General features: G+C 46.0%; 14 non-coding genes across 14 annotated transcripts; 7 read left to right on the forward strand and 7 right to left on the reverse strand.

The window, feature by feature from the left end:
- The first annotated feature begins 1,199 nt into the window (after window positions 1-1,199).
- On the forward strand, window positions 1,200-1,272 carry TRNAA-AGC. Its single transcript has one exon. It is a non-coding gene; the product is annotated as a tRNA-Ala (tRNA).
- A 1,202-nt stretch (window positions 1,273-2,474) lies between these two features.
- TRNAA-UGC lies at window positions 2,475-2,547 on the forward strand. Its single transcript has one exon. It is a non-coding gene; the product is annotated as a tRNA-Ala (tRNA).
- Window positions 2,548-2,748: 201 nt separating this feature from the next.
- On the forward strand, window positions 2,749-2,821 carry TRNAA-AGC. The gene has a single exon. It is a non-coding gene; the product is annotated as a tRNA-Ala (tRNA).
- A 3,248-nt stretch (window positions 2,822-6,069) lies between these two features.
- On the forward strand, window positions 6,070-6,142 carry TRNAA-AGC. Its single transcript has one exon. It is a non-coding gene; the product is annotated as a tRNA-Ala (tRNA).
- Window positions 6,143-6,998: 856 nt separating this feature from the next.
- Window positions 6,999-7,071, reverse strand: TRNAA-UGC. Its single transcript has one exon. It is a non-coding gene; the product is annotated as a tRNA-Ala (tRNA).
- Window positions 7,072-8,669: 1,598 nt separating this feature from the next.
- TRNAA-AGC lies at window positions 8,670-8,742 on the reverse strand. The gene has a single exon. It is a non-coding gene; the product is annotated as a tRNA-Ala (tRNA).
- A 286-nt stretch (window positions 8,743-9,028) lies between these two features.
- TRNAA-AGC lies at window positions 9,029-9,101 on the forward strand. The gene has a single exon. It is a non-coding gene; the product is annotated as a tRNA-Ala (tRNA).
- Window positions 9,102-10,362: 1,261 nt separating this feature from the next.
- TRNAA-UGC lies at window positions 10,363-10,435 on the forward strand. The gene has a single exon. It is a non-coding gene; the product is annotated as a tRNA-Ala (tRNA).
- A 2,367-nt stretch (window positions 10,436-12,802) lies between these two features.
- On the reverse strand, window positions 12,803-12,875 carry TRNAA-UGC. The gene has a single exon. It is a non-coding gene; the product is annotated as a tRNA-Ala (tRNA).
- Window positions 12,876-14,193: 1,318 nt separating this feature from the next.
- On the reverse strand, window positions 14,194-14,265 carry TRNAA-AGC. The gene has a single exon. It is a non-coding gene; the product is annotated as a tRNA-Ala (tRNA).
- A 296-nt stretch (window positions 14,266-14,561) lies between these two features.
- Window positions 14,562-14,635, forward strand: TRNAA-AGC. The gene has a single exon. It is a non-coding gene; the product is annotated as a tRNA-Ala (tRNA).
- Window positions 14,636-16,339: 1,704 nt separating this feature from the next.
- On the reverse strand, window positions 16,340-16,412 carry TRNAA-AGC. The gene has a single exon. It is a non-coding gene; the product is annotated as a tRNA-Ala (tRNA).
- Window positions 16,413-20,178: 3,766 nt separating this feature from the next.
- On the reverse strand, window positions 20,179-20,251 carry TRNAA-AGC. The gene has a single exon. It is a non-coding gene; the product is annotated as a tRNA-Ala (tRNA).
- A 201-nt stretch (window positions 20,252-20,452) lies between these two features.
- Window positions 20,453-20,525, reverse strand: TRNAA-UGC. The gene has a single exon. It is a non-coding gene; the product is annotated as a tRNA-Ala (tRNA).
- Window positions 20,526-21,128: the final 603 nt, after the last annotated feature.

The raw sequence follows: 21,128 nt of genomic DNA on the forward strand, positions 1-21,128 counted from the left end.
CATCAAAAGTAAGCTTTTTCTGTCCCCTAGTGGCAGAACGTAGAATATAGGATGGCTTTAAGACACAAATAATTTTGAAATTTGTTTCCATGTTATTGTCCAGCTAGATGGCAGTACATGATCTCAGCTAATCTCAAAAGCTGTGTCAGTATTTTCCTATATATGAAAATAGTTACAAGCATTTTGTATGTGTTTTATTGGAAAACATCATGCAAAATTTAATTCTAATCAGAAACAGTTTTTGGATTATAATGTTTAGAATTATATTAAAACAATTTTGTGTGCTCCGTCCAAAATTTCATTTTTCTTCTCTGGTTTGTATTTATAAAGTATTGATTTAATATGTTGTTTACTGTTAAAGTTGTAAATTTTAAAAAGTTCCCACTTTCACTGAACAGTCACATTGTCCAATCAAGGTACTGGCTGGTCACCTGGTAACTAGACTACGCCTCTCTCCAGCTACCTGTTGGAATGTCCTTGGTTCCTACAGGGAATTAAGGGGTTCCTACGCCATCTAACCAGAAGTGGGCGCCACATGCTGTAACAACCAGCTGGTTCACCTACGAATCTTGCAGCACCAGGCAGTTGTTCACCCTTATGAACAACCACAGTGGCACTGCAACATTCATCCTGCATTTTGCTGGCCGAAATGGAGCTTCTGAGGGGACGAATCTGGCCCCCGGAGGCTCCATTTTGGCCTGCAATGGGCCAGGGGAGGCTTGCAAAAGCCCGAACAGAACCGCAGAGGGGCGCAGGAGGCTGGAGAGGAGGCTGCTTGCTAGATCTTCACAAGATAAGTGACCCAGCGTGGCAGGTTGGAAGGGGGGAGCAATTTGGGGAGCTTGACATATTTCAGTGGGTTGGGGAGGCCTTGTGTGGTCTTAGGTATGTGGACTGTTCCATCACTATCCCCACCACCACATGGCCTTCCCCAACCTGAAATATCTCATGTGCACTTAATGAGCCTCACATTCAATTAGCGAATGTGTGGGCGAAAGGAGGGAGTGATCTCGTTCAAGGTGCGAGATTCACTGCCACGAATCCTCAGGTTATGAATGGAATGGGCAGGCTCCATTACATTCATAACTCGAAGACTACCTGTAAAACTTCTCACAATTGACTTTTGATAGTTTCAGTGTCTGGATGAATCTTTTCAATTCACAAAAAGAGTATAAAATCCTGCCAAGTTAAAGCCAAGTGGGGAATTAGCTCAAATGGTAGAGCGCTCGCTTAGCATGCGAGAGGTAGCAGGATCAATGCCTGCATTCTCCAGTCAGTCTCTATTCACTTTTGGCTTCCATTCAGAAAAATCTTCATGCAGGCAAGCTTTGCATATTTTCCTGGACTAGAAATTAGTGGCAATGAAGAATCTTGCTTTCCTTGTGCGAGAGGTGGTGGGATCAATGCCCACTTTTTCTAAGACAGGCATTTGATTGCTTTTATCATCCTTCTTCAAGATCTACTTCACTCCACCCCTGTGATTGTGCTTGATATTTTCTATGTGTTTCTTGAGAAATTGTGGAGAAGCACCGCAAGAATATTGTGTGTGAAATTAGCTCAAATGGAAGAGTGCTTGCTTAACACACGAGGCAGTAGGTTCAATGCCCAAGCCTACCTTTAACACTGTGTGACATTTTATTAGACAATTTTTGAACTGTCTTTGAATATTAGTAATCAGATCAGACCATTTTTATTTATGTCTTTCTTTAGAGGAGTTATATTACCATCTATTCTTTGCCACATGACTTTGGGTGGCTGACATCAGTGACTATAAACAGAAACACTAAAAGCAATGCAACAAAAAAATGCAAGAAAGACCAGGACCCCAATCCAGCAATATATTACCTATTACTCTATACCCTTTTAAGCCGAGGGGTCCCAAAGGACTGTGCAAGCTGCCTCATGCAGGACCATTTGTAACTTCTGTATGGTCTTCAGGGGCAGCCCCATGTGGAGCGCATTGCAGTAGACCAACTGTGGAACCACAGGGCATGAATGGGGGTGAGTGTGAAGAAGACAGGAAGGAAGCTGAGGCTGCTGTCTGAGCTTGGGAAAAGAAACTGCAGCCAAGTAGAAAATCTTCCCACCCCCACCCACTTTCCCAAGGTGAGGCTCAGCTCATCCCTTTCCCCAAAGGGCCATAAAAGTTTGCATAGCCTCAGAAACCTAAAAGGAGATGGGCCAATTTATTTCCCCCCACCTCTGCACCCGTTGCCAGTTTGGCGAGAGAAACCTCCGGCTCACAGGCCCCCATGCAGGCATCTCTGCAGTCTGGCACAGCTCCAGAACTTACAGCTGTGAGGAACATGTTCACTTCCTCTGACTCCACCTGTTCAAGCTCTTCCCAGGTAAATGGAGCTCAGGTGTGTCTCGGTTATTTCTAGCAGATTTACTAGTTGGCATCTTATTTCATCTCCTCAGTTTCTCCTCCTCCTGAATTCTTGCAGTTTGGTGGGTCAAGGTTGCTCACAGCTGGGGAATTAGCTCATATGGTAGAGCGCTTGCTTTGCATGCAAGAGGTGGTGGGATCGATGCCCACATTCTCCAGTCCACTTTTTAAAACTTTCCTTTGCCAAAAACTTTAGACCCTTTCAATCTAATCAGTTTCAACATCTTACCCCGAATTCTTCTAACGTGGTAGAACAAGGGTGACAGGCAATTTACTTTCTAAAGTATTCGATCATTTTCATCTCTTCATTTTCTGCATCTTGTCCTCAATTCTTGTAACATGGCCAAACAAGGTTGACAGGGGAATTAGCTCAAATGGTAGAGCGCTCGCTTAGCATGCGAGAGGTAGCAGGATCGATGCCTGCATTCTCCAGTCAGTCTCTCTTCAATTTTGATTTCCATACAGAAGATCCTCATGCAGACAAGTTTTGCATATTTTTCTGGCAATATAGAAGCTTTGCTTTGCTTGCAACAGATAGTGGAGATCAATGCTTCCTTTTTCTAATACAGGCATTTGGTTGATTTTATCTTCCTTCCCCCAGATCCATCCCACTCCACCCCTATGATTCTGTATATGATCTTGAGACATGATGGAGTAGCAATGGTAGAATGCTGTGAAACTAACTAAAATGGAAGAGTGCTTGCTTCACACAGAAAAGGTAGTAGATTTTATTTTCCAATCAACCTTTACTAGAGGTGGTATTCAGCCAGTTCTGACAGGTTCTGGAGAACCGGTAGCGGAAATTTTGAGTAGTTCAGAGAACCGGCAAATAGGCTGGCCCCATCCACACTGCCTCCCAGCTGATCTTCTTTTGCTGCCCTGAACAGGAGAACAGAGCTGGAAAGCAGGTTAGTGGGGTGGGGAGGGAATGGGGATTTTGCAGTATCCTTCCCCTGCCATGCCCACAAAGCCACGCCCACCAAGCCATGCCACGCCCCCAGAACCGGTTGTAAATACTTTTGAATCCCACCCCTGATCTTTATCCTATTTTGGAAAGTTATTAGACCATTTTTATTTATATCTTTATTTAAAGGATTTTTAATAGCCCCTTCTCCCCATCCTCTTACACATCACTCTGGATAGCGAACAACAATGATAAAAACAGAAAGATTGGAAGCCACACAACAAACAATTAAGAAAAACCAGGGCCCCAATCCATTCATCTATACCAGCGGCCCCCAACCTTTGGGGCACCAGGGACCGGTTCTGTCTGAAAAGTTAGGGTTCTCCATTCTCCAGCCAAACATTTATTTTGCTATATTATTGGGTCATTTTGATCTCCTCAGTTTCTGCGTCTTGTTCTGATTTCTTGCAACATGGTTATCAGGCTTGGAAGCCTTCTTTTACAGTGGGCCTCAAGCCTGCCACTTATTCTACTGTGGGAAACTGGGAGAGGGGATTGTATGTGCTTAATTTGCAAGCTGAGGTAAAACAGATGCCGTGCTGCGATAGAACTGTTTATTAACAAGTCAACGTTAGAAAGAACAAGCAATAACAGGGACCGCCTGACAGCTATTTATATGACAGCTGTCAGGCGGGCAGCCAATCCGAGGGCTGTAGTTTCCGTGCCTGTCGACAGGAGCACTGGAACCAATCAGGAATGACCGGGTGGGTTCGGCCTGACTCCGGTCATAAGTCCAAGGACTTAACACTCGTTCCCCCCAGATCGTGCAAGTGTATTCAGAAAGATATGCGGGGCGGCGGCGGGGCGGCGGCGGACCCACCCCGACCTGCGTAGTTCGGGTGGTGAGACTGGTGGAGAAGGAGTGTTGCAGTTCTCCAGTGGCTGATGGGATTGGCTTGGGACAGCCGCGGAAAACTCTGCCTCTGGAGCCCGGCGATCAAGTTGGGTACTTGAGAGACCGCCTACTGCCAATTACCTCCACTAGACCGATACGATCGCATAGATTAGGCCTCCTCCGAATTCCATCATCTAGCCAGTGTAGACTGGCAACTACCCGGAGGAGGGCCTTCTCGGTGGCTGCTCCGACCCTCTGGAACGAACTCCCCGTGGAGATTCGGACCCTCACCACCCTCCAGTCCTTCCGCGCCGCCCTAAAGATCTGGCTGTCCCGGCTGGCCTGGGGTTAAGACTCTAACCCCACTCGAATTTGTGTGGCTGTTGTATTTTTTTAAAAAAATATGTTGTATTGTCTGTATGTTGGAAATTGTTTGTCCTCCCCCCCCCTTTTTTTGAACTGTGAGCCGCCCTGAGTCCCCCCAGGGAAAAGGGCGGCATACAAATAAAGGGAAAATGAAATGAAATGAAAATGGAGGTAGGTAAGAATGATTTGGGCTGCAGAGAAGGCGTAGTTGGTGACGATGGAGTGTGTGGCTGGTAGGTGGGGTCTAGAGGTGGGTCAGAATTCTCTCGGCGCAGTAACTCCAGTCGTAAGTCCAAGAACTTAACAGTATGGAATATAGGAGCAGAAGTGGGTTGCTTCTGGTTGGGCCCAGTTTGGCTGCACCGATAGTGGGATTCAGGACTGAATTGCAGAAACAGCAGTGACCCAGGCCTGTCATGCCCTCAAACTGGTTCTCTCGCTGCCACTTGGCCGCTGCTATTTGGGTTTTTAGTGACTGCATATGCACAGTTCACTGTAAATTGTTCTGCGAATGCATGAAGAACAATTTACATTGAACAGCGCACATGCATGCAGTGCGCACGATGTGAACCGGTAGTAAAACCGGCAGCAGCCCACCCTTGAATGGGAGGTATGTAGTCAAAATAACATTCTTTCTAAGTGAGTCAAGGACAACTTGCCCTGGCACCTGGAGAGGAGTGACTGGGAGGAATTCTTTCTCTGGAAAGTGACTGATTGGACCACGTGATGGATGTGTGGATACTGAGGCAGGGTCTTGAACTTTCAACTGGGTGGGGAAAACCTGGAAGCTTTCAGATTTGGGTTTCCCCAGATGTGCCAACATGGCTCTTTTAATAAATTGGAACTTTAAGGAATCTCTGGTCCCATATTCTTATTTCATGGAGGATGCTATTTGGAACCCTGACATTGGTAGTGATGGGCCATTTGCTGTACAAATGCAAGATTAGGGCATGAACTCAGAAGGAAGGGATGAGATGTATGTGTACGTGCAAAGCCTGTATAACAAAGACAAAGGAGGAGGGAGTGTGAACAGGTGGGGCCCCTTTCAACGTAGAAAACAATAGCTGACTGTCAGGCACATCATACAAGACTTATTGCTAAGACAAGGCATAGGGCTAAGACAGAAGAAATAGAAGATTTGCTAAATGCCTCCTCCAGTGCCTATTAATTAACTTTTGGGAATAGGGCTGAAGCAATAGAATAACTCTTGAAGTGTGTATTGGTTAAGACTTAGAAATAGGGATGGAGTGGAGTCAACAGAGGACCCTTTAGATAACTTTCAAAATGCCTTTTTGACAATGTATCTTTATCCCACCTTGAAAAAAAAATGTATAAAAGCTGGTTGAATCTTTTGCTCTGGGTCCTGGCATTTCACTGGCTGGAGCCCCTTTTGCTGAAGCACTTCAGTAAAAGGAAATCAATCCTGCACCTCGTGTCTGGCCATCTTCATTGGCTTTGGCACCAGGCTAAGACCCGAATTTGGGGACAACAGTAGAACAAGGTTGACAGGCAGTTGGGGAATTAGCTCAAATGGTAGAGCGCTCGCTTAGCATGCGAGAGGTAGCAGGATCGATGCCTGCATTCTCCAGTTACACTGTTTTGTACCATCCATGGAAAGACCTTTTTCCACTCTATATCTGCATCTATAACTGCATTTCGACATTTGGAAATGTTCAAATTTTGAATAGATTTGGATAGCAGTCATATATGAGATGAAAAATAAGAAATTATGATTATTCTCACCTACCCACAACCTCATGTCTTTTTTTTTCAGGAACCCTGTTTTCAAACTCTTCTGCCTCTCCTAACTCTTTCTGAGGGCTGGTAAGAGCCATTATCATAAGTAATTATTGAAACTTATCAAAGGACAAGGAAAGAAGAACAAAGAACCCACAGAGATGTGCCTCCTTTATTCCTTCTCAGATTCCCTACTTGGCAGAAGGGATGAGGATGAACAAGAGGGAAAATCTCTTGAATCTGCAGTCATCCTGTCGATTGGGGGTGAAGATCCTGGAACAAACAATGGAGGAGGGATATGAAGCTGTATCTTGGCTTTGGCAGGTTATGTTCTGATATTGAGGTTGGACAATCATCAGCAAGGTGTCAGGCTTGCAGGCATATTGGCTTGTGGATCTCAGGCCTGCCACACTCTATTATTCTACTATGCATTTTCTATTGTGGGAAAATGGGAGGGGGGATTGTATGCAGTTAGATGATATGTAGCCATTTGAGCTAATTCCCCTGTCAATCTTGTTCGGCCATCTTACAAGAATTCAGGACAAGATGTAGAAAATGAAGAGATGAAAATGATCTAATACTTTGGAAAGTAAACTGCCTGTCACCCTTGTTCTATCACGTTAGAAGAATTCGGGATAAGATGTTGAAAGTGGGTAGATCGAAACGGTCTAAAGGTTTTGGCAAAGGAACGTTAAAAGAAAATGGACTGGAGAATGTGGGCATCGATCCCACCACCTCTTGCATGCAAAGCAAGCACTCTACCATATGAGCTAATTCCCCAGCTATGAGCAGCCTTGACCCACAAAACTGCAAGAATTCAGGAGGAGGAGAAACTGAGGAGATGAAATAAGATGCCAACTAGTAAGTCTGCTAGAAATGACCGAGACATACCTGAGCTCCATTTACCTGGGAAGAGCTTGAGCAGGTGGATTCAGAGGAAGTGAACATGTTCCTCACAGCTGTGAGTTCTGGAGCTGTGCCAGGTTGCAGAGATGCCAGCATGGGGGCTACCTCAGCTGTCTGAGGAGAATTTTCGCCCACCCCAGGCTCAGGAGGGTGAACCTCTGGGAGGGTGAAAATGGGCTCCCCTGGGCTCTGGAGGCCCTCTGGAGGCTGGAAACATGCTCTTTTTTTTGGCACCAGGAGCCTTCAGCAAGAACCTGCAGAGCGGCCATTTTCGCCCTCCCAGAGGTTGGAGGAAAGCTTCAAGGGGTCTTCATTTCAAGGAGTCTGGGGAGGGCGAAAAACAGGAGTTCTGAACTTCTGGAAGAAAATGGCCTCCCTGGCCTCCGGAGGTCCTCCAGAAGCTGGAAACCGTGGCACGACAAAACCGCGCTCGTCAAAATAGCGGTGATAAAATCGTGTCGCTAAAGCCGCGACGTCATCACCGCGCATCATCACTGCCACGACAACAGCGCAACAACAGAAGGGCGCTTTAAAACCGCGCCGTGGCAGAAAGCCGATTTCAATTAACGTAAGGGTTAGGATTAGGTTTAGGGGTTTGTTTTAGGGTTAGGTTTAGGGTTAGGTTTAGGGTTAGGTTTAGGGTTAGGTTTAGGGTTACGGTTAGGGTTAGGTTTAGGGTTAGGTTTAGAGTTAGGTTTAGGGTTAGGTTTAGGGTTAGGTTTAGGGTTAGGTTTAGGGTACTGAGTGCTTGGGAATGCGCGGATTTGCCCTCCGCGATTATGTCATCGTGGTAGGGTCGCGTTTTTCCTTAGCGCATCGAACGGCGCGAATTAGTCTTTGCGCTTATGTCTCCGCGGATAAGCGCTTCGTGGATTTGTGGTGGAACTGCTGGAAACAGTCCATTTCTGAATTTCCAGTTGGCCCTTAGGTTCCATTTTTCACCCTCTCCAGGCTCCGTAGGCTTTCCTGGATCATGAGGAAGGTGGAAACGGTCTCCTCCGGCCCTCCGGAGAGGTCAAAAATCAGCTGGCCAGGGTACGTATGTGTACTGGAGCTGACATAGGGCAACAGCTCACGTGCTCACAGAAATCGCTCCGCGTGCCACCTGTGCCATAGATTCGCCATCACGGGTATAGATCAATAAGTGAGATTCCTGGTTTTTCTTCATTTTTTTCTTACATTGCTTTTAGTGTTTCTGTTTTTGGTTATTGCTGTTAGCCACTCAGAGTCATGTGGCAAAGAATGGATGGCACCCACACAGAAAATCGTATACAGAATCACAGGGGTGGAGTGGGGTGGATCTTGGGGAAAGATGATAAAATCAACCAAAATCCTGCCTAGAAAAGGTGGGCATTGATCTCATCATCTCTCACAAGAGTTTAGCATTGCCAGTAATTCCTAGTTTAGGAAAATATGCAGAATTTGTGTGCATGAGGATTTTCCGAATGGAAGCAAAAAGTAAAGAGACTGACTGGAGAATGCAGGCATTGATCCTGCTACCTCTCGCATGCTAAGCGAGCGCTCTACCATTTGAGCTAATTCCCCACTTGGAAGGATCTTTACGCCCTCCTCCCTTTCTTTGTGTGAACTGAAAGGATTTATTCAGACACTGTAAGATGAAATGTCCTTGATGGTATATATGTAGATGTTGTTTATACGTGTGTGCCTGTGGATGGCTGATTTGTCAGAGTGCCAGGCTTCCAGGAATTCTCTAGTGTTTTTGGATTTGGATTTTTCTCCGATAGATAATAATATTATAATTTCATGTTTTCAGCTCCTGAATCTTATCCTAAATCCTTGCAGTTGAGTAGGTGAAAGTTACCTTATGTCTGGGGAATTAGCTCAAATGGTAGAGCGCTTGCTTAGCATGCAAGAGGTAGCAGGATCGATGCCTGCATTCTCCAGTCAATCTCTAAACACTTTTGGCTTCCATACAGAAAATCCTCTTCCAGGTAGGGTTTCAAATTTTTTTACTACTAGTTCGGTGGGCATGGCTATGGAGGGGGGATGTAACTGAGTTGGTGTGGCCAACTTGACGTCGCTTATGACCATGCCCACTCAGTCACAGCCCCCCCCACTTAATCACACCCACCAGACCGGTGAAAATTTCTGTTTTGCCAGCTGGGAGGCTGGCACACAAGCCTTGCTTTACTTGCCACTGCCGAACAGTCTGTGCCCTCCCCCTACGGACTGATGCTACATGAGGGCAGGAAAGAAGCTGGTGTTGGGAGAGACCTTCCCTCTCCCTCCAGAGAGCGAGGAGAGAGGAGGTGGGCTGGTTTGTAAGTGGGTGGGCGGTTTGTGGTCGGCACCTCCTTCACTTGTTGGGGCGAGCACAGCAAGATGCATGTCATAGCAGCCCCCCCTCCCCTGCTTGTGTGAAGACAGTGTGCGGATGGGAGAGTTTTTCTCTCCCCCCCTCTCTCTTCACCCACCTGCTTCCTGCTGCTTTTCCTCCCGCTCCTCCTCTGCATTGCCTGATCACAAAGGATGAAGAAATGATGGTGGAGGGTTAAGCAGAGACAAGAGGATGCCCAGAGGGGTGCTAACCTTTGCCCTTGACGGCAGGGGCTGCTTTATCGCATGCCTCTCTCCTTTCTTTCTCTTGCCCCTCTCCTTCCCTTGCTCACTCTGGTGGCACTCCAGTAGTAGCAGTCACGTGAGGCAAGGAGGCATAGGTGGGTGAGCAAGTGGCAACTAGGGGACCAGTTCAGGGGCGTGGCCTGCCATCCTTACTGGTTCGGTGACCCAGGCCCAATTACCACTACTGATTTGATCAAACCTGTGCAAACCGGTATGAACCCACTTCTTCTTCCAGGCAAATATTGCATATTATCCTAAATTTCTACACCGTTGAAAAGCAGTACAATCAGTCAGTTGGGCATTAGTGGCAATATATAAACTCTTGTTTTGCTTACAGGAGATGGTGGGATCAATGCCCATCTTCTCCAGATGCAATATACAGGCACTGCTGGGATATGGTGCAATCAGCTGAAATGATAGAGCACTTGCTTTACATGTAAGAGGTAATAGGATCAATGCCAGCATTCTCCGAGAGAAACCTATACCTCATTTTGCTAGTTTCTTGGACCACTTTTATATATTTAGTTTCCGCATCTTGTCCTGAGGTCTTGCAGTTCAATGCCTTAAACTCTACCTAGAGCTGGGGAGTTAGCTCATATGGTAGAGCGCTTGCTTTGCATGCAAGAGGTGGTGGGATCGATGCCCACATTCTCCAGTAAATCTTTTCTTAATTTTGCTCCGTTGTTAGATCATTTTCAGCTCCTCAGTTGGTATCACAGTTGGTTGCCCTGAATTCTTTTTTTTAATTTTTATTTTATTTTATTTTTATACATCTCATTGCATGAATGTTTGATTCCTGAGTATCATACAGTTCAATACAAATAAAGTAACATATTATTTCTAATAATTACAATTCATTTTTAGTTTTACTCTAACACAGAACTTCTATTATCATCCTTTAATTCTAAACCTTCTGATAGTTCTGCCATATGTTGTATCATCTTAACATTTGTTTTTACTATTTCCCCGCTCTTATTTCTATCTCTATTTTAGTCCTTTCCCCCTTCCCCCATCATCATAATATTCAGATGTGATCCTTCCTTTTTTCCTATTCAATATTCAATATGCACTTCTAACATCAATCGTGATCTTTCAAGCATTTAATGTATATTCACTGTAATCACATTTTTTCATATTTACTATTTTCCCAACCCTTCAATCATGATACTCTTATTTTCATTAAAATATGTTCTTTCTTTGTCAAATCTCAAATTAATCTTAGCTTTTCAATGTCAATCATATTTTTATACATATTTAATAATACCCTTATAGAAATTCTATTTATCTGATTTACAAACTATTTTTCAACCTATATAACTTGTATAATAATATACATTACATTACTACCTTACTAATATATATTCAAAAATAATTGTAATCTCTTACACCACATACAAAGCAGTTATCCAACTTATATAGTTCTAAGATTCATAGACATTGTTAAAATACTTTCATAAAATGTTTTGCTTTACATTCTTTTTCTTTCCCTTTGTCCCATATCTTACACTGTCATCTAAATGTTTAATATTTTTTTAAATATTTTTTATTCTTTATTTGAAACAAACACAATATCCTTCTTTACATGCTGTGGAAAGTGTATCAGTTGGTTACAAAAAGACTGCTCGCTGTCATCGGCTGAGGGGGCTCTCCTAATCAGGGAGGGGAGATGCAGCTACCCTCTACCTGCTAGGTAGTCCTCCTTTGCTTCGCCAATCCTACAGAGTAGCTATGGTCCAAATTTGGGCCCACCAATAAGAAGTTGGAGCTGGCCGAGAACCAATCTTCTGATGGCGCCAGAAGTACAACCAGAAGTCCTCTTGCCCCAAATATTTGTAACATGGTTAATTAAGGTTGCTTGGAAGTTGGGGAGTTAGCTCAGATAGTACATTGGTTGCTTTGCATACAAGAGGTGGTGGGCTCGGTGCTCACATTCTCTGTTATTTTTTCCCAATCCATACACTAATTCAACCTCATTGAATCCATCTGTACACATTATTTTGTATCTGCCTTTTCTTTTGTATGTTGTGGGGGTATGTCATCGCCTGGTAGGGTTCAGACATCAGGCAAATACCCGTGTTGTTAAGCACTCACTCCCCCTCCCTTGCTTCACTGGTGCAGGAGAGAAGAGACATGCAGGGCTACAAGGAAAGTTTTAAGGCATGGGCCAGGAGGCCAGGGTTGGGTACCCAGCTATTGTCTCTGATTGATTACCTGAATGTATAAGATGTTTATCACACTTTCCCTAGGTGTTGATTCGCCTTACATGCTTACTTGCCTGGAATAAAACCACCCAGCTCTTTTTTGGTGCAAATAAAAGCTGTTTTTTCCCAAATCTCTTTTTGGCACTTTGATGACTTAAGTGCAGTTTTGGACCTTACAGTATCTATACAAACTGGCCCCTCCCTCTCATGACTGCATTATTAAGCATGGGCATATTGAGCAAATATATTTCTGAGCAGTTTACAAAACCAGCACATTGCCCCCAACAATCTGGGTCCTCGTTTTCTCAAGATAAACCTACAAAGAATAACATATGCAGAATCACAGGGGCAGAGTGAGGTGTATCTAGGGGAAGGATGATATAAAATAAATCAAAAGACTGTCTAGAAAAAGTGGGCATTGATTCCACCGTCTCGTGCAAGCAAAGCAAGAGTTCTGTATTGCCACTAATTCCAAGTTCAGGAAAATATGCCAAATTTGCCTGCATGGGGATCTTCTGTAGGGAAGTCAAAACTGAAGAGAGACTGACTGGAGAATGCAGGCATCGATCCTGCTACCTCGCATGCTAAGCGAGCGCTCTACCATTTGAGCTAATTCCCCTGTCAATCTTGTTCGGCCATGTTATAAGAATTCAGGACAAGATGTAGAAAATGAAGAGATGAAAATGATCGAATACTTTGGAAAGTAAACTGCCTGTCACCCTTGTTCTACCATGTTAGAAGAATTCGGGATAAGACGTTGAAACTGATTAGATCGAAAGGGTCTAAAGATTTTGGCAAAGGAACGTTAAAAGAAAATGGACTGGAGAATGTGGGCATCGATCCCACCACCTCTTGCATGCAAAGCAAGCGCTCTACCATATGAGCTAATTCCCCAGCTGTGAGCAACCTTGACCCACAAAACTGCAAGAATCAGGAGGAGGAGAAACCGAGGAGAGGAAATTTGATGCCAACTAGTAAGTCTGCTAGAAATAACCAAGACACACCTGAGCTCCATTTACCTGGGAAGAGCTTGAGCAGGGGGATTCAGAGGAAGTGAACATGTTCCTCACAGCTGTGAGTTCTGGAGCTGTGCCAGGTTGCAGAGATGCCAGCATGTGGTCCTGTGAGCCAGAGGTTTCTCTCACCAAACTAGCAGCGGGTGCAGAGGTGAGGGTAAATAAATTTGCCCATCTCCTTTTAGGTTTCTGAGGCTGTGCAAACTTTTATGACCCTTTGGGGAAAGGGATGAGCCTAGCCTTGCCTCGCCTTGGGAAATGAGTGGGGGGTGGGAAGCTTTTCTACTTGGTGGCAGCTGCTTTTTCCCAAGTGTAGACATCAACCACAGCTGACTGAGGAGAGTTTTCGCCCTCCCTAGGATCAGGAGTGTGATCCTCTGGGAGGATGAAAATGGGCTCCCCGGGCTCTGGAGGCCCTCTGGAGGCCGGAAACATGCTCTGTTTTTGGCACCAAGAGTCTTCAGGAGGAACCTCCAGAGCGGCCATTTTCGCCCTCCCAGAGATTGGAGCAAAGCTTCAAGGGGTCTTCAGTTCGAGGAGTCTGGGGAGGGTGAAAAACAGGACTTCTGGAACTTCTGGAATAAAATGGCCTCCCTGGCCCCCGGAGGTCCTCCAGAAGCTGGAAACAGTCCATTTCTGAATTTCCAGTTGGCCCTTAGGTTCCGTTTTTCGCCTTCTCCAGGCTCCATAGGCTTTCCTGGATCATGAGGAGGGTGGAAATGGTCTCCCCCGGCCCTCCGGAGAGGTCAAAAATCAGCTGGCCGGAGTACGAATGTGTACTGGAGCTGACATAGGGCAACAGCTCACATGCTCAGAGAGATCGCTCCGCGTGGCCACCTGTGCCATAGATTCGCCATCACAGTTATAGATCAATAAGTGAGATTCCTGGTTTTTCTTCATTTTTTGTTACATTGCTTTTAGTGTTTCTGCTTTTGGTTATTGTTGTTAGCCACTCAGCTAATGTGGCAAAGAATGGATGGCACCCACACAGAAAATCGTATACAGAATCACAGGGGTGGAGTGGGTGGATCTTGGGGAAAGATGATAAAAACAACCAAAATCCGGCCTAGAAAAGGTGGGCATCGTCTCTCACAAGACTTTAGCATTGCCAGTAATTCCTAGTTTAGGAAAATATGCAGAATTTGTGTGCATGAGGATTTTTTTCGAATGGAAGCCAAAAGTGAATAGAGATTGACTGGAGAATGCAGGCATTGATCCTGCTACCTCTCGCATGCTAAGCAAGCGCTCTACCATTGAGCTAATTCCCCACTTGGCTTTAACTTGGAAGGATCTTTATGCCCTCCTCCCTTCTTTGCGTGAACTGGAAGGATTTATCTAGACGCTGTAAGATGAAAGGTCCTTGATGGTATATATGTAGATGTTGTTTATGCGTATGTGCCTGTGGATGGCTGATTTGTCAGAGTGTCAGGCTTCCAGGAATTCTCTAGCGTTTTTGGATTTGGCTTTTTCTCCGATAGATAATAATATTACAATTTCATGTCCTCAGCTCCTGAATCTTATCCTAAATCCTTGCAGTTGAGTGGGTGAAATTTACCTTATGTCTGGGGAATTAGCTCAAACGGTTAGAGCGCTTGCTTAGCATGCAAGAGGTAGCAGGATCGATGCCTGCATTCTCCAGTCAATCTCTAAACACTTTTGGCTTCCATACAGAAAATCCCCTTCCAGGCGGGGTTTCCAATTTTTTTTTTTACTAGGTGGGCATGGCTATAGAGGGGGGATGTGACTGAGTTGGTGTGGCTAACGTGACGTGGCTTACGCCCATGCCCACTCAGTCACATGCTCCCCCCCCCCACTTAGTCACACCCACCAGACTGGTGAAAATTTCTGTTTTGCCAGCTAGGAGGCTGGCACACAAGCCTTGCTTTGCTTGCCACTGCCGAATGGTCCGTGCCCTCCCCCTCCGGACTGATGCTGCTATGAGGGCAGGAAAGAAGCTGGTCTTGGGAGAGGACCTTTCCTCCCCCTCCACAGAGCCCGTGCGAGGAGAGAGGAGGTGGGCTGGTTTGTAAGTGGGTGGGCGGTTTGTGGTCGGCGCCTCCTTCACTTGTTGGGGTGAGCACAGCAAGATGCATGTCATAGCAGCCCCCCCTCCCCTGCTTGTGTGAAGACAGTGTGCGGGTGGGTGAGTTTTCTCTCCCCCCTCTCTCTTCACCCCTCTGCTTCCTGCTGCTTTTCCTCCCGCTCCTCCTCTGCGTTTGCCTGATCACAAAGGATGAAGAATAATGGTGGAGGGTTAAGCAGAGAGAAGAGGTATGCCCAGAGGGCGCTAATCTTTGCCCCTTGACGGCAGGGGCTGCTTTATTGCTTGCCCCCCTCCTTTCTTTCTCTGGCCCCTCTCCTTCCCTTGCTCACCCTGGTGGCACCCCGGTACTAGCAGTCAAGTGAGGCAAGGAGGCATAGGTGGGGCAAGCAAGTGCTTGGTAGTTGGGGAGTTAGCTCAAATGGTACAGTGATTGTCTTTGCATACAAGAGGTGGTGGGGTCGGTGCCCACATTCTCCAGCCATTCTGTGTTAATTTTGTTCCCAATCCATACACTAATTCAACCTCATTGAATCCATCTGTACACATTATTTTGTATCTGCCTTTTCTTTTGTATGTTGTGGGAGTATGTCATCGCCTGGTAGGGTTCAGACATCAGGCAAATACCCGTGTTGTTAAGCACTCACTCCCCCTCCCTTGCTTCACTGGTGCAGGAGAGAAGAGACATGCAGGGCTACAAGGAAAGTTTTAAGGCATGGGCAGGAGGCCAGGGTTGGGTACCCAGCTATTGTCTCTGATTTGATTACCTGAATGTATGTTTATCACACTTTCCCTAGGTGTGATTCGCCTCACATGCTTACTTGCCTGGAATAAAACCACCCAGCTCTTTTTTGGTGCAAATAAAAGTGGTTTTTTCCCAAATCTCTTTTTGGCATTTTGATGACTTAAGTGCAGTTTGGGACCTTACAGTATCTATACAAACTGGGCCCTCCGCTCATGACTACCTGCATTTATTAAGCATGGGCATATTTGAGCAAATATATTTCTGAGCAGTTTACAAAACCAGCACATTGCCCCCAACAATCTGGGTCCTCGTTTTCTCAAGATAAACCTACAAAGAATAACATATGCAGAATCACAGGGGCAGAGTGAGGTGTATCTAGGGAAGGATGATATAAATAAATCAAAAGACGTCTAGAAAAAGTGTGGCATTGATTCCACCACTCTATTGCAAGCAAAGCAAGAGTTCTGCATTGCCACTAATTCCAAGTTCTGGAAAATATGCCAAATTTGCGCACGAGGATCTTCTGTAGAGAAGTCAAAACTGAAGAGAGACTGACTGGAGAATGCAGGCATCGATCCTGCTACCTCTCGCATGCTAAGCGAGCGCTCTACCATTTGAGCTACTTCCCCTTTCAATTCTTGTTTCAGCCATGTTACAAGAATTCAGGACAAGATTGTAGAAAATGAAGAGGATGAAAATGATCTATATTTGGAAAGTAAAACTGCCTGTCACCATTGTTTTACCATGTTAGAAGAATTCGGGATAAGATGTTGAAACTGATTAGCTCGAAGGTTCTAAAGATTTTGGCAAAGGAACGTTACAAAGACTAATGGAACTGGAGAATGTGGGCATCGATCCCACCACCTCTTGCATGCAAGCAATCGCCTCTTACCATATGAGCTAATTCCCCAGCTGTGAGCAACCTTGACCCACAAAACTGCAAGAATTCAGGAGGGAGGAGAAAACCGAGGAGAGGAAATTTGATGCCAACTAGTAAGTCTGCTAGAAATAACCAAGACACACCTGAGCTCCATTTACCTGGGAGAGCTTGAGCAGGGGGATTCAGAGGAAGTGAACATGTTCCTCACAGCTGTGAGTTCTGGAGCTGTGCCAGGTTGCAGAGATGCCAGCATGTGGTCCTGTGAGCCAGAGGTTTCTCTCACCAAACTAGCAGCGGGTGCAGAGGTGAGGGTAAATAAATTTTGCCCATCTCCTTTTAGGTTTCTGAGGCTGTGCAAACTTTTATGACCCTTTGGGGAAAGGGATGAGCCTAGCCTTGCCTCGCCTTGGGAAATTGAGTGGGGGGTGGGAAGCTTTTCTACTTGGTGGCAGCTGCTTTTTTCCCAAGTGTAGACATCAACCACAGCTGACTGAGGAGAGTTTTCGCCCTCCCCAGGATCAGGAGGGTGAACCTCTGGGGAGGATGAAAAATGGGCTCCCCCGGGCTCTGGAGGCCCTCTGGAGGCCGGAAACATGCTCTGTCTTTTGGCACCAAGAGTCTTCAGGAGGAACCTCCAGAGCGGCCATTTTCGCCCTCCCAGAGGTTGGAGGAAAGCTTCAAGGAGTCTTCAGTTCGAGGAGTCTGGGGAGGGCGGAAAAACCAGGACTTCTGGAACTTCTGGAATAAAATGGCCTCCCTGGCCCCCGGAGGTCCTCCAGAAGCTGGAAACAGTCCATTTCTGAATTCCAGTTGGCCCTTAGGTTCCGTTTTTCACCTTCTCCAGGCTCCATAGGCTTTCCTGGATCATGAGGAGGGTGGAAATGGTCTCCCCTGGCCCTCCGGGAGAGGTCAAAAATCAGCTGGCCTGGGTACGCATGTGTACTGGAGCTGACATAGGGCAACAGCTCACATGCTCAGAGAGATCGCTCCACGTGCCACCTGTGCCATAGATTCGCCATCACAGTTTATAGATCAATAAGTGAGATTCCTGGTTTTTCTCATTTTTTGTTACATTGCTTTTAGTGTTTCTGCTTTTGGTTATTGTTGTTAGCCACTCAGCTAATGTGGCAAAGAATGGATGGCACCCACACAGAAATCGTATACAGAATCACAGGGGTGGAGTGGGGTGGATCTTGGGGAAAGATGATAAAACAACCAAAATCCGGCCTAGAAAAGGTGGCATCGTCTCTCACAAGACTTTAGGCATTGCCAGTAATTCCTAGTTTAGGAAAATATGCAGAATTTGTTGTGCATGAGGATTTTTTTCGAATGGAAGCCAAAAGTGAATAGAGATTGACTGGAGAATGCAGGCATTGATCCTGCTACCCTCTCGCATGCTAAGCAAGCGCTCTACCATTTGAGCTAATTCCCCACTTGGCTTTAACTTGGAAGGATCTTTATGCCCTCCTCCCTTTCTTTGCGTGAACTGGAAGGATTTATCTAGACGCTGTAAGATGAAAGGTCCTTGATGGTATATATGTAGATTTGTTTATGACGTATGTGCCTGTGGATGGCTGATTTGTCAGAGTGCCAGGCTTCCAGTGAATTCTCTAGCGTTTTTGGATTTGGCCTTTTCTTCTCCGATAGATAATAATATTATAATTTCATGTCTCAGCTCCTGAATCTTATCCTAAATCCTTGCAGTTGAGTGGGTGAAAAGTTACCTATGTTGGGGAATTAGCTCAAATGGTAGAGCGCTTGCTTAGCATGCAAGAGGTAGCAGGATCGATGCTGCATCTCCATCAATCTCTATTCTCTTTTGGCTTCCATACAGAAAATCCCCTTCCAGGCGGGGTTTCCAATTTTTTTTTACTAGTGGGCATGGCTCTAGAGGGGGGATGTTGAATGAGTTGGTGTGGCTAACGTGACGTGGCTTACGCCCATGCCCACTCAGTCACATGCTCCCCCCCCCACTTAGTCACACCCACCAGACTGGTGAAAATTCTGTTTTGCCAGCTAGGAGGCTGGCACACAAGACTTGCTTTGCTTGCCGCTGCCGAATGGTCCGTGCCCTCCCCTTACGGACTGATGCTGCATGAGGGCAGGAAAGAAGCTGGTCTTGGGAAGAGACCTTCCCTTCCCCTCCAGAGGAGCGCGTGCGAGGAGAGAGGAGGCTGGCTGGTTTGTAAGTGGGTGGGCAGTTTGTGGTCGGCGCCTCCTTCACTTGTTGGGGCGAGCACAGGAAGATGCATGTCATAGCAGCCCCCCCTCCCCTGCTTGTGTGAAGACAGTGTGCGGATGGGAGAGTTTTTCTCCCCCCCCCTCCTCTCTTCACCCCTCTGCTTCCTGCTGCTTTTCCTCCCGCTCCTCCTCTGCATTGCCTGATCACAAAGGATGAAGAAATGATGGTGGAGGGTTAAGCAGAGACAAGAGGATGCCCAGAGGGCGCTAACCTTTGCCCTTGACGGCAGGGGCTGCTTTATCGCATGCCCCCCCTCCTTTCTTTCTCTGGCCCCTCTCCTTACCCTTGCTCCACCTGGTGGCACCCCGGTACTAGCAGTCAAGTGAGGCAAGGAGGCATAGGTGGCAAGCAAGTGCTGGGAGTTGGGAGTTAGCTCAAATGGTACAGTGATTTGCTTCTGCCTACAAGAGGGTGTTGGGGTCGGTGCCCACATTCTCCAGCCAATTCTGTGTTATTTTTTCCCATCCATACACTAATTCAACCTCAATTGAATCCATCTGTACACATTATTTGTATCTGCCTTTTCTTTTGTATGCTGTGGGGTATGTCATTGACTGGCCGGGTTCAGACATCAGGCAAATACCTGTGTTTTAAGTACGTCACTCCCACTCCCTTGCTTCACTGGTGCAGGAGAGAACAGACATGCAGGACTAAAGGAAAGTTTTAAGGCATGAGGACCAGGAGGCCAGGGTTGGGTTGCCCAGCTATTGTCTCTGATTGATTACCTGAACCTATACGATGTTTATCACACTCTCCCTATGTGTTGTTTCGCCTTACCTGCTTATTTGCCTGTATGTTGTGGAATAAAACCATCCAGCTCTTTTTTTGGTACAAATAAAAGTAGTTATTTCCCAAGTCTCTTTTTGGCATTTTGATGACTTAAGTGCAGTTTTGAACCTTACAGTATCTATACAAACTGGGCCCTCGCGCTCATGACTACCTGCATTATTAAGCATGGGCATATCTGAGCAAATATATTTCTGAGCAGTTTACAAAATCAGCACATTTCCCCCAACAATCTGGGTCCTCATTTTCTCAAGATAAATCATATGTATATCATATGTAGAATCACAGGAGCAAAATGAGATGCATCTAGGGGAAGGATGATAAAATCAATCAAAAGACTGTCTAGAAAAGTGGGCATTGATTCTACCATCTGTTGCAAGCAAAGCAAGAGTTCTGCATTGCCACTAATTCCAAGTTCCGGAAAATATGCCAAATTTGCCTGCATGAGGATCTTCTGTATGGAAGTCAAAACTGAAAAGAGACTGACTGGAGAATGCAGGCATCGATCCTGCTACCTCTCGCATGCTAAGCGAGCGCTCTACCATTTGAGCTAATTCCCCTGTCAACCTTGTTCTGCCATCTTACAAGAATTTAGGACAAGATGTAGAAAATGAAGAGATAAAAATGATCCAATACTTTGGAAAGTAAAATGCCTGTCACCCTTGTTCTACCATGTTAGAAGAATTCGGGATAAGATGTTGAAACTAATTAGATCGAAAGGGTCTAAAGATTTTGGCAAAGGAAAGTTTTAAAAAATGGACTGGAGAATGTGGGCATCGATCCCACCACCTCTTGCATGCAAAGCAAGCGCTCTACCATATGAGCTAACTCCCCAGCTGTGAGCATCCTTGACCCACAAAACTGCAAGAATTCAGGAGGAGGAGAAACTGAAGAGATGAAATAAGATGCCAACTAGTAAGTCTGCTAGAAATAACCAAGACACACCTGAGCTCCATTTACCTGGGAAGAGCTTGAGCAGGTGGAATCAGAGGAAGTGAACATGTTCCTCACAGCTGTAAGTTCTGGAACTGTGCCAGACCGCAGAGATGCCTGCATGGGGGCCTGTGAGCCAGAGGTTTCTCTCACCAAACTGGCAGCAGGTGCAGAGGTGGGGGCAAATAAATTGGCCCATCTCCTTTTAGGTTTCTGAGGCTATGCAAACTTTCATGGCCTTTTGGGGAAAGGGATGAGCTGAGCCTAGCCTTGGGAAAGTGGGTGGGAGGTGGGGAGATTTTCTACTTGGCCGCAGCTGCTTTTCTAAAGTTCAGACAGCAGCCTCATCTTCCTTCCTGTCTTCCTCACACTCACCCCCATTCATACCCTGTGGTTCTGTAGTTGGACTACTGTAACATGCTCCACATGGGGCTGCCCCTGAAGACCATATAGAAGTTACAAATGGTTCCACATGAGGCAGGTTCTGCAGTCTTTAGTGCCCAC

Source organism: Thamnophis elegans, chromosome 2 (assembly GCF_009769535.1).
Source record: "Thamnophis elegans isolate rThaEle1 chromosome 2, rThaEle1.pri, whole genome shotgun sequence".
NCBI lineage: Eukaryota > Metazoa > Chordata > Lepidosauria > Squamata > Colubridae > Thamnophis > Thamnophis elegans.